This window comes from Anoplolepis gracilipes, chromosome 5, assembly GCF_047496725.1.
Source record: "Anoplolepis gracilipes chromosome 5, ASM4749672v1, whole genome shotgun sequence".
Lineage (NCBI taxonomy): Eukaryota > Metazoa > Arthropoda > Insecta > Hymenoptera > Formicidae > Anoplolepis > Anoplolepis gracilipes.
Window position 1 is genome coordinate 1,255,889 of NC_132974.1, and position 14,006 is coordinate 1,269,894.

Below are 14,006 nucleotides of genomic sequence, written 5' to 3' on the forward strand. Positions count from 1 at the left end.
ACGTGACTAGCGACAGCCATGAGTCATTCATTCTTACTCCGGCGGGCGTAGTGTGCGCACGTGTTTTTACTCCGATGTCGGCGTCGGCGCCGGCACGTGCGCCTCGCGTTCGGTCACCTCGAGGTCGAGGTCGAGGCGCGCCGTACACGTTTCTCGCGACGATAATATACGTAATAATAATACGAATAATATGTAATAATATTACGATAAATCTTAACGTGTTAAAGTACGTCTAAAATGACTCCGAAATAAAATAATAACATTCGACCTTAGTGACATATAGCGCGCTATTATTTTTGACATTCGTCGCGATCGCGATCGTGTTTTCGTTCATTTATCCCAATTTTGATCTTTCTTTCTTCGGAGCTTGATCGTGCCCGACCTATCGACTCCAAGTATGATTCTCGTGCGTGATAAAATGGGATTTTCGATCGTTTCGAAATTCGGGAGTGCCGTCAAAGTATCGCGCGTAAAAGTGCGGGAGTGCCGTCAAAGTATCGCGCGTTTTTACTTTTGTACGGTTTAAAATATTTCGCGATTTTATTTTTGTGTGGTTTCAACAAATTAAAAAAAGTATATCGCGCGTATAAAACAATAGTTTCTGACGTCCCTTACAATCTGAGAGGAGGAGGAGGCCTAGGAGAGGCATCCTGCACCGGCGGAGCAACCCTAGGGTAAGTATTATTTTTATTTTATTATTTCTACATTCATTATTATAAATACCTTATACAAATTAATTTAGTTTATTTGTTTGAATAATTTAAGTAAAAGAGAGTCAGCGATAAAGACTTTTGCATAAATCTTACAAAAGTTTCTGTTTAAAAAATAGTTTATTTTTTTAATTTATAAAATTATTCCACATATATTTGCGTATTATTATTGTATCTATCAAATATCAAATTTAATGAATACATAATAATTTCTTAATATTAATTATTTTAAACATTGCTATAATTTGGATATTATATTGTATGTTACAGATAAGCTTCAATGTCAACAACTCCGCTGTTGCGCATCAGTGTCGGTGAGTAACAAAAAAACCTTTTTTTTTTTTAAAACAACGGATTTGCGTATAGATTTGTAGATTATACAGACAGAGTGTAGATTGTGTGTAGACAAATGTATAGATTGTAGATAAATCCGTTGTTTTAACCCTCGGACGGCGGGATAGCCGCGTGCATGGCGAACTTTGGGTCAATTTTAAATCATAAAAAAAATTATTTTTGTGATTATATTCCACTTATTATATTCCAAGATAAAATTTTATATTATATTTTTAATTCATTTTTTAAACTTTAAAATAGATATAATATTTGTATAAATTAAAAATTATAGAAAAAAGAAAAATATTTTTAAAATTAAAATATATGATATTTATTTTAATTTTATATAAGATACACGAAATATTTTATTGATTATATATATGTATATATGAATTTTATAAAACAATTTTAATGATACAAATTTTTAATGATCCGCCGACAGAGGGGTTAATATGCATGCTAATATTTTTGCATACTATATATTTTACATATATACACCGAAAAATTATATTCTCATTTTAAGAATATATTTTACTTATCTATGTATAATATTTTTCTTTTTAAAATAAGCGAAAAGCATTCTCTAAGTTTAAGAGAAAAATCGTATAAAAAGTAGAATAGTTTCGAATATATTTTTAACATATAAGAATATATATGCTGAATGAGAAATATTTTTTTATTATTATATTATTTAATATATATATTTAGGATTATTAATCTTAATAACAAAAAATAATTTGCCCAGTTAATAGTTACGTGTTTAAAAAATAATTTTTACAAATAGACATTTGCTATTTATTAAAACTTTGACGAGTTAAATATATATACATTAGTTTTTTACTTAATTTATAAATAAGGTAATTCAAAATATATCACGTAAAAGAAGAAAATATACTTATTTATTAAGAATATCTTAGAATATTAAAAGGGTTTATGTAGTATATATTTCGAGAATACAATTTTTTTTATGTATGCGATTATATTTATCTTTTACGACTTTTGACGATTGAATAACGCGTCTACAAAACGATTATAATATCGAATGATTTTAAACAAATATAAATCGTCTTATTTACCGACGATAATAATTAACCGGCAGTAGGAAGAAGTTACTGTTCTTCCTCAAGTTCTGGCTCGTAGAAATCGAGTCAGAATGAATAGCCAGGAGCAACAAAAGGTAGGTCCAACTGGCTGAAAATACGAGGTCAATTCTGACCACAATACGTAAAAAATATGTAATCGCAAATTTCCAATTAGGACTCCCCAAATCTTGCTTTATCGGGTTTTTGCTGATGTAGCTAGTAGAATTAGGTCTGCTAGGGCTATTAAGACATTTAAAAAAGACATAAAATTTAATAAAAGAAAAATTATAGCTATTATAAAATTAAATTTATTTTTAAGAAAAAAAATATAAAAATATAAAAGTAAGATAATATAAAATTGTAAAAATATAAAAATTTAATATTTTTTTCAATAAAATAAAAAATTAATTAAATATAAATTACATATAAAAACTGTAAAAACAAGTATTAAAACATTATTAGGTAAAAATTAAAATTATATTTATAATAAAATTTAGTTTAATTATGAAAAACGTAAAAAAATGTAACTTATTTATTGTATGTACGTATATAATATGCATATCTTTTATATTAAGATGTATATTATACAGGTATAATCTTGTATTTATGGTATGTTATATATTATATTGCATAAGATTATATGAACATTAAATATGAATTTTAAATATAATATTATATTATTAAAATAGTATAAGATATTATTGCGTAAGAGATAGATTCAAGTTGCGTTATATTATATGTATGAATTATATTTATTATATACTTATTGTAAAAAGTAAAATTACACGAAATGGAAGAATACGTACAATAACATAAAATTCCATTAAAATTTTAGATTTTCTTAATTGAGAGAGACGTATCGATAAATTTATTAATAATTCGATCTTTTGGTCGCGATATAGACTATATCAATTACGTTTTAAAAATTTCTAATAAATTATATAGGTCAATTTCGGATATTTCGTATAATTCCATGTAATAAAATTATTTTGAATTAAAAATTAAAATTATATTTTATATTAAATTTTGTATACACCTGCGCTAGCTCCTAATTACCTTTCTCGGTGACGTTTTAATTAAATTTTGTAAAATATATTTGTAATATAATTAATTCTTTATATGTAACATTGAATTAATTATACATAATATGTATATTGTGCATTTTACAATGTATTTTATACATTTTGTAATATATTTTATATTAAATTTTATATCATATTCATTCTTTGCGAATACATTATCCTATTTCGGTATGGCGTATCTAACTTCCTGAATTGAATAATTCATGCAGATTAGATCGATAGCTAATCAACCTATTCGATTTTTGATCGAATAAAGAATTCGAATTTCGTTTACCGCAGAACATCTCGCAATATCTTATTAACTTTCTGATTTCTTTCTTTTCGCATCCTTCTAGCATTCTCATTACATATCCTTCTGGCTATGTCTTATATTTAATTTTTAATAAGGCATTGAAATTAATTAACCGAGATCATTGTTGCAAGAGACACTTATATAACTATATATATGATATATAAATGCATATTTATAATATATAATTTTATTTTATTTAAATACTGTAATTCTATTCGTCAGTTGACTCATTTAATTCATCTATTTGTCGCTTTAAATTTACAATTATAAAAGCAGGACGTTTGATATATTAATTTCGGGAAAAGAAACTTTATTAATTACTGTTAATTAATGCCGATTATGCAATTGACATATACTCGTACGCGATTAGTAATATGTGTCTTTTAATATCCTCGAAAGTTTAGTTTTTATTAATAAAATATTTTACATAAATATGAGCAATGTACTTTAAGAGCGGTAATGTATTTTAAAGCGCTCGAAAATTCGCTTCTGAATGAATAGGAAAACATAATCCGCAAAGAAGGTATCGTTCTTCCCGCGGATTTTAGCGATACCTTCTTTGCGGATTATGTTTTCCTATTCATTCAGAAGCAAATTTTCGAGCGTTTTAAAATACATTATCGCTCTTAAAGTACATTGCTCATATTTGTGTAAAATATTTTATTAATAAAAACTAAACTTTTGAGGATATTAGAAGACACATATTACTAATCGCGTACGAGTATATCAATTGCATAATCGGCATTAATTAACAATAATTAATAAAGTTTCTTTTCCCGAAATTAATATATCAATCGTCCTGCTCTTAAAATTGTAAATTCAAAGCGACAAATAGATGAATTAAATGAGTAACCTGATGAATAGAATTACAATAATTAAATAAAATAAAATTATTAATATGTATTTATATATATATATATATATATATATATATAAAGTTACTATAGAAGAATATAATATGTTGGATTATATGTTTCATATTTAAACAAATGTAGAGATATGTTTCTTATATACACATTTAGCCTTAACAATTATAAATATAACAATAAAAATTGAGAAAACACAACGATGAATTATATTCTTTCTTAATCTCTTTCTCTCTCTCTCTCTCTCTCTCTCTTTCTCTTTTTTTTTCAGAAACAAGCAATTTATTTTATAATATTTAATCTTATAAATTCTTGTATTATTAATAAAAAAATTGATGCGAGACACTTTCTGTAAAAACTAATCGTGATTTGAAAGGAAAGAAATATTACTTATCAAAATTAATTACCTGATATCATTGTTGCAAGAGACTCTTATACAATATATGAATACATAATTATAATATAATTTTATTTATTTAATTACTGTAATTCTATTCATCGGTTGACTCATTTAATTCATCTATTTGGTGCTTTCAATTTACAATTTTAATAGCAAGACGTTTGATATATTAATTTCGGAAAATGAAACTTTATTCATTACTGTTAATTAACGTCGATTATACAATTGACATACGTGTACGCGATTAATAATATGTGTCTTTTAATATCCTCGAAAGTTCAATTATTATTAATAAAATATTTTACATAGATATCGGCAGCGTACTTCATGAGCAGTAATGTATTTTAAAACGCTCGAAAATTCGCTTCTGAATGATTAGGAAAACATATTTCGCAAAGAAGGTATCGCTACAGGCAAGGTCGGCGGCGAGAGCGATACCTTCTTTGCGAAATATATTCTCCTAGTAACTCAGAATAAAAATTTCCGAGCGTACCGCTTGAACTGAATTATTTCACCATCTTTCCTCGCAAAATATTTTCTAATAATTTATAGAGGAATTTTCTAAAATATTTGACGGCATATTATTATTGTTCGATGTAGATAATAACTACTGCAGCATACCTTTTTGCGAAATATATTCTTCTAATAAGAAATGAAACATATTAAAAGATATGTTATTACTTGTGAACTGCATTTCTTTTACCTTGTTAAAGAATCGAGTTTTAAGAGTTGAAAAGAGTTTTATTCATTAGCAGTAATAATCAATTATTTCACATTTATATTGTATGAACGTCTCAAGGAGAAATTTATATGATTTTCGCATTATGTCATGCGAACAATCGCAATATTTTTGCAATATATCTTATTACTTAAATGTTAAAGACATTTTTTATATTTCGCGGTGCACTATATTTAAAAATCTTATTAATGAACCGATTATGTTTCAAGACTTTTTATGTACATATTGATATATAAAAATACTGTCGATTCCGCGACAGTCAACTGATCGTGGACAGCATTACCGATCTTTATACATATTGTTTTATTAACAACAATCAGAAAGACGAACTTTCGAGAATGTTAAATAACGCATATTACTAATCGCGCACAAGTATGCCAACTGCATAATTGGCGTTAATTAGCAGCAATTAATCAAGTTTTCCCTTTTCCCGAAATTAGTATATCAAACGGATTCTGTTGTTAAAATTGTAATAAACCAAATAGGTGAATTAAACGTGTCAAACTGTTGAATAAAATTATAATAATTAAATAAAATAAAATTATATTAAATACATATAAATAATATGTATTTGTATATATTCTAATATAAATATAACTTTTCAATCATTCAATAAAATCATTTAATTTTGTACTTATATATACTCTATTATATGTATATATTAAAGTAAAAAAGGCTACGCGCTATTAATAATATGTACTAAAACATACTAATATAAATCCATATTGTTTCATATTTTGAGTAATAATAACTCTGAAGCGAATTTTCGAGCGTTTTGAGATACATTACTGCTCGTGAAGTACATTGCCGATATCTATGTAAAATATTTTATTAATAAAAATTGAACTTTGGAGAATATTAAAAGACACATATTATTAATCGCGTACACGTATGTCAATTGCATAATCGACATTAATTAACAGTAATGAATAAAGTTTTCTTTGCCGAAATTAGTGTCAAACATATTCTGTTGTTAAAATAAACTAAATAGATGTATTAAACGTGTTAAACTGATGAATAATATTATAATAATTAAATAAAATAAAATTATTAATATGTATTTATATATATATATATATATATATATATATATATATCTAAAGTTACTATAGAAGAATATAATATGTTGGATTATATGTTTCATATTTAAATAAATGTAGAGATACGTTTCTTATATACATATTTAGCATTAACAATTATATATAACATTAAAAATTGACAAAACACAACGATGAATTATATTCTCTCTTAATCTCCCTCTCCCTCCCTCTCTCTCTCTCTCTCTCTCTCTCTCTCTCTCTCTCTCTCTCTCTCTCTCTCTCTCTCTCTCTCTCTCTCTCTTTCTCTCTCTCTCTCTCTCTCTCTCTCTCTTTCTTTCTTTTTTCAAAAACAAGCAATTTATTTTATGATATTTAATTTTATAAATACTTGTATTATTAATAAAAAAGTTGATGCGAAACGCTTTCTGTAACAACTAATCGTGATTCGAAAAGAAAAGGAAAATTATTTATCAAAATTACTTAACCGAAATCATTGTTGCAAGAGACGCATATATAAGTATATTTATAATATAAGTTTATTTTATTTAATTACTGTAATTTTATACATCTATTAACTCGTTTAATTCATCTATTTGTCGCTTTGAATTTACAATTTTAATAGCAGAACGTTTGATATATTAACTTCGGAAAAAGAAACTTTATTAATTACTGTTAATTAATGCCGATTATGCAATTGACATACTCGTACGCGATTAATAATATGTATCTTCTAATCTTCTCAAAAGTTCGATTTTTATTAATAAAAGATGTTATATAAATATCGACAATGTACTTCACGAGCGGTAATGTATTTTAAAACGCTCGAAAATTCGCTTCTGAATGAATAGGAAAACATATTTCGCAAAGAAGATATCGCTAAAATTCGCGGGAAGAACGATACCTTCTTTGCGGATTATGTTTTCCTATTCATTCAGAAGCGAATTTTCGAGCGTTTTAAAATACATTACCGCTCGTGAAGTACATTGTCGATATTTATATAACATCTTTTATTAATAAAAATTCATATTTTAATCGAATAAATTAAACAGTATAAGCTATAATAAAAACAGGCACATTTAATAAAAAACTTTTTTATATACAATAAACAAATATTAAAATATTAATAAATTGTATTTAATAAATTAATTTTCAGTGATAGAATAAAGTGATAGAATATCTCTGGTTTTTTCTCTCGTTCTCTCTTTTACTTTCTCTGATCGATTAAAACAAACACATGTAATATATAGGAATAATTAAATAGTTACGATGAAAGAGAGAACATTTATTTAATATAATATGACAAATTTCTATAATTACAGAGAGTTATACATATTTAGTAAATGGAATAAGTACAGGCAGTAAATTTGTACATATTTTTTATTATTAATTTATATTTAATTATTATACGTCTATAAATATAGGTGTATATCTATAATATAAATTTCTATCGCTTTTACAAATCATTGTTTACACACACACACACAAACACACACACACACACACATCATTGATATAATTTTCAACGAATATAATAAATAAATCGTGCAGTTATAATAGTCATAAAGTAAGTCATAAGATTGCTTTCGTTGAAGTATTTTACACATTTCGTAATCGCGTTTACATGTATTTTAAATATATCGCATTAAATCGAATAATAATATCATTTTAGTTAAGGAATTTTACATGTATTTTAAAATTATTTGATTGTACATATTTCAACGCGTTAAATTGTATCACGTAGTATAGTGCGTATTTGTTATTGTCTGGCGCCAGGAGAAAGAGAGAGAGAGAAAAAGAGCATACTCGACCTTGTCTTTGACGTCACGCATTCCATAGTAAGAGAGGGGGAGACCGCCGCGTACGGTGACTCGATAGCTGTGCGCCATTCATTCCGAGTTTGGCGGACGTACGATGCGCACGTGCTTTTACTCCGGCGCCGGCGCCGACGCCGGCAGGTGCGTCTCGCGTTCTCGCGATCACCTCGAGGTTGAACGCACCGTGTATGGTTTTCGCGATGATAATACGTAATAATAATACGATAATATCGTCTTCTTCCGCTTCGGACTTAACTCCTGTTCAGAGTTTGATCGTGCCCGACCTGTCGACTTCAAGTATAATTCTCGCGCGTGATGAAATGGGATTTTCGATCGTTTCGAAATTCGGGAGTGCCGTCAAAGTATCGCGCGTAAAAGTGCGGGAGTGCCGTCAAATTATCGCGCGTTTTTACTTTTGTACAATTTAAAATATTGCGCAATTTTACTTTTGTGCGATTTAAACAAATTAAAAAAGTATATCGCGCGTATAAAACAATAGCTTCTGACAACCCCAATATCTGAGAGGAGGAGGAGGCCTAGGAGAGGCATCCTGCACCAGCGGAGCACCTTTAGGGTAAGTATTATTATTTGTATATTAAGTATTAGATTTCATGTATACAAATTAATTTGATTTATTTATTTAAATGATTTTAACAAGAGATATTTAAAAAAAAACTTTTAAATAAATGTTATCAAAGTTTTTATTTAAAAAAAGTTTTCTTAGAATTTATAAAAATATTTTATATTTGTCTGCCTATTATACACATCGAATATAAAATTTGATGAGTACAATAATAATTTCTTGAATATTAATTATTTTAAACCCTGCTATAATTTGAACCTTATATTTGTTTGTTACAGACAATATAGCTTCAGTGTCGACAACTTCGCTGTTGCGCATCAGTGTCGGTGAGTGATAAAATAAAAAGATTTTATTTTAAAGCAACGGATTTGTGTAAAGAGTTTTGTAGATAGAGATTTAGATTGTAGATAAATCCGTTGCTTTACCCCTCGGAAGGAGAGATAACCGCGTGTATAATGGATTTTGGATTATCTACTCGTAATTTTAAATAATAGAGAAATTTCTTCTTGTACGTATTATATTTAAAAAAAAATTTATATTAAATTTTTAATTTATTATTTAAAATTTTTTTGTGAAAATAGATATACAATACTATATATTTGTATAAAATTTGATGGGAAAAACATATTTTTAAAATAAAAATGTGTGATATTTACTCTAATTTTGCAAGATATATTTGAAATATTTATTTATTATATGTACATATGAGTGTTGTAAAACAGAGGGGTTGTTAATATATTTTACATATATACACTGAAAAAATTTTATTTTCATTTTAAGAATATTTCTCTTATCTGTATAATATCTTTCTTTAAAATAAGCATCCTTTAAGTTTAAAAGAAAAATCCTAATAAGAGGATTTAAAGTATACATTTCGAGAATACAATTTTTTTGGTATATGATTATTTTTGTCTTGTGCTATAATTATATTTGTGCTGTTGCGACGTTTGACAATTGAATAATTAACGTGTCTACATAACGATTATAATATATTACACACATATGTTTTTATATATACCTATACATAAAATAATTTTAATAATTTCTCTGATAGATTATTGTTATCCTGCATTGTCAACATGTATTAAAATCGAAAAAGATTATGTGCAACTAAAATGATATGTTATAAAATATATTAATAAATTCATAATATTTCCGTATACTTTTCAATTCCGTATCATTATGGATTTAGCACAGACATGAACCAACTAGTTGGTTTACCGTGTGGCACCGAAAAATGGTTCTGACCATGTAGTTCCTTCCATTCTAAAATGGATTCAGTTGGCGTTAACATACTACAAAGAAAAAGCATTGAGAAACGGCGGCCTGGTCTCGTACAACACAAATTACAAAAATGCTCTCATTGCTCCTGATGTTATCTATTTTTATTTATTGCAACAATAATAATTTAAATTTTTATCAAAACTTCCATTTGCGTATGTTAAATAATTGCATGGAGAACTAGGGAGGGGAGACTACTGTAAATATTTGAGCATTCTGCCGTTATATCATGACGGTAAAAAGGCGGCAAAAATCGAGCACAATTTATTTTATCAACTGTTGAAGACAGAAACAAAGAAATCGAACAGCATAATACTCTGTCACAATAATGTGGCAGTAAAAATACTAACTTTGAGAATTAGCAATATATAGCGCCATAATTTGCAATATGTGATCTTGGCAGATTTGGATATTTGATTTGTACATTTTTCTTTTTCTTTTTTAATATAACAACAGTTTTTTTTAAAGTCATTGTAATATTATACAAGTCTACAAAAACGATTAGAAGATGAGGATTTTTTTTTCATATAATTTCACTCGTTATATCATTAATTAATTTTAAAAATACAAGAGAAGTTACAAAATGCTCTCATTGTTAATTCCTAATGTTATCTATTTTTATTTATTGCAAGGATAATAATTTTAATTTCCATCAAAACCTCCATTTGTATATGTTAGATAATTGTATGTAGGAGGACTAGGGGGAGGAGAAATACTGTAAATATTTGAAAATTCTACCATAAGTATGAGTAAAGATTGCAATTTTACTTCCAATTTTTGTTTCAGTAATACTTATATTCCTCCCGGATATGCAACGCTTTTGTTATTAAATGTATATTATTGTATGATAGATATAAATTATAATTGTGTTGATTCGGTTTATTATAACAATATATTGCTATTTTTATATATATTGCAGCTTCTTCTTGAGGAAGTTTTGAAATCATATCATTTTTTTTCATTTATATTGTTTTAGTAGTAGGACTAATGTTAATAGTTCTATTGTAAGTTTAACATCTGTCTCATTATATCACATTACATATAAATTTTTAAACACCTCACAAGATATAATTCCGCTATATTTTTATTTATTCAAAGTATTTCAATTTTTCCGTCGTTTACTTTTTACTACTTTACTACATTTATGAAATTTCTTTTGTGGTCGACTGTGAATATTATTGGATGTATTAGGAAGATTTCAATACAAATAAACACAAGGCGGAAATTTTATCTCTTGATTTAACCATGTTTTATTTTGACATAAGAAACGTTCATTAATATGCATGCTATTTCTCCGTTTATTAAAGTACACATGAAAAAAATGCGTTCTCATATATAAACTGATAGTTTTTTCCATTTTCATATCTTCACTTAAATTAAACAAGTATCGATAAAATAATCCAGAACGCGCGTTTTGCTTCCGCACGCTTTGATTCATCTTTATTATTCAAAATAATTGCGTGAATTTCGTAGCAACTCATATTTTCCGAATACATTGCGTTCTAGCCATGCCGAGCTGAGAAAAAGAATTAACTGTAAGGCATTATTGAGCTGACAAACCATACATGAATAATTAATGTTCGTGCAAGCCACGTTACAATTCTGAATTTGACGGAAGTGGAGGTAACCTCGTTATAATGGACCAGAGTATAATAACATTATGTGTTATATTTTCTTTTTTTTTCATTATATGAAAATAATGTTATATTTTCAAGTTCCACTGTAGACAGAATAAATTCCAATTTCAGTTAGAATTAATAGATATTTCAAAATCTGATTATGGAAGTATATATCTGATTATGGAAGTTTATATCTTGATTTAACCATGTTTTATTTTGACATAAGAAACGTTCATTAATACGCATGCTCTTTTTCCATTTATTAAAGTATTCAAAATCTGATTATGGAAGTATATATATATATATATATATATATATATATATATAAATGTATGTATATATATGTATATATAATGTATATACACACTTGTAAATATGTATATAATATGTGCAGTCGTATGTGCAATATATTCTGTGATTATACGATCGAGATGCGATAATATTTTACATGTGCGTATGTGTACTGTTAATGCGAGAAAATTAGATTACAAAGGGCATTCGCAGTTGTGGACATCTGTGAACAGACGCTTCGTGCGATGTCGACGTAATGACGCGAGTGCGATTTGCTTATCATGACGATGAGGATGAATGACAACAAATTCACGCTAATGATTTTTTCCCCTCATCTTCCGCCGAATCGGAAATCTCAAGATCGAGAGTCGGAACAATTCCATCGTGAATAGACAGTCGATGTCCGAGCATCCAGTGCGGCAAAAATTGCGAAGTTGCATACATTCAAGAGGTAAATGAATAAAAAATGTACTTTAATTAATTATAAAGAAGCAAAAATGAGTCAGGAAAGTACATATATTGTATTATATAGTTATGTCGTTTTAAGATCAATTTTTAGAGTCCGATTTGAATTAAACATTTTTACGATTATAAACAATGAATATTTCAATATATTCATTAAATGTTTTAATTTTTTTTATAACATCCAATTTTTTTCTTGACGAAGTTATATCGGGTGTCTCTATTCATTCACCTTTCATCTCTTCATTTGCAATTATAAGATATATATATATATATATCTCATAAATTATATATAGGATGTTATATCACTCTCGAATAAAGACTAACGAATCACAGTTAGTCAAACGAATACTGTACACATGTCGGACTTCCACTCGCATGATTCCGTCACGCTTTGTATATATGTATATGTGAAAAACGGATGTCCAAAACGGATTTGTCCATGTAATTCCGTCCGTTTTAAAATGGATCCTGGTAGCGCTAGCATACTCCAAAGAAAAAAACGTGTCATATGAAGAAAAGAGCGGCGTGGTTATCGGATTTTTTTCTGATAAAAGTATTTTTTTATATAAAAAATATTTTAAAAAATTTGTAGCAATAAAACAAGGTAAATGATTTATAAGAACAAAACATATCTTTTCAAATTTTATTTTCAATTATCTAATTTAAAAATTAGATGATTATCGAATAATTTGCATACATTTTAAAGTATACAAAAATAAAAATAAAAAATGTCTCGCAATATGAGAAAGAAACGAAATTCGTATTTTACATTATTAAACAAAAAATATACTAATAAACTGTAAAAATAAAATTCAATGTATTACATATGGTTTATAAATGATAAAAAAACATATGTAACATTAAAGAAAAAAACATAAACCAGCCTTATAAAATATGGTCATATATTCTATTCTCATCTTTCCATTTTCACTACTATAACTTTATTTTTTTTTTATAATCTCTTGCATAAATTAAAACATACAAAAATTGCAAAATTAAAATGTACTTTTTCTATAAAAATTTGTAAAGATTTTTATTTATTCAGATCGCAATATAAATTGTAATGGAATATGTATAAGTCGTTACACATGTAGCTCGTTTTTTTTTTGCTGACATTAACTTAGATTGCAGATCATACTACTCGGCTGCCGTCAAAGTTCTGTAACATATCTTCACAGATTTGGCTATTTAGATATATCTCTACATTTGTATGTGTGTAATTTATGACTCCATTATATAAATTATTTTATTAATTATTGTATTATATATTATTATATAAGATATATATTAGTAGTAATATGATATAGTGAAATCTACATAGTTTAATTATATTTCATATTTATTATATATAGCTGCAACATATATATATTAAAAAACGATACAATATTATTGCCAACATAATTCTGAAA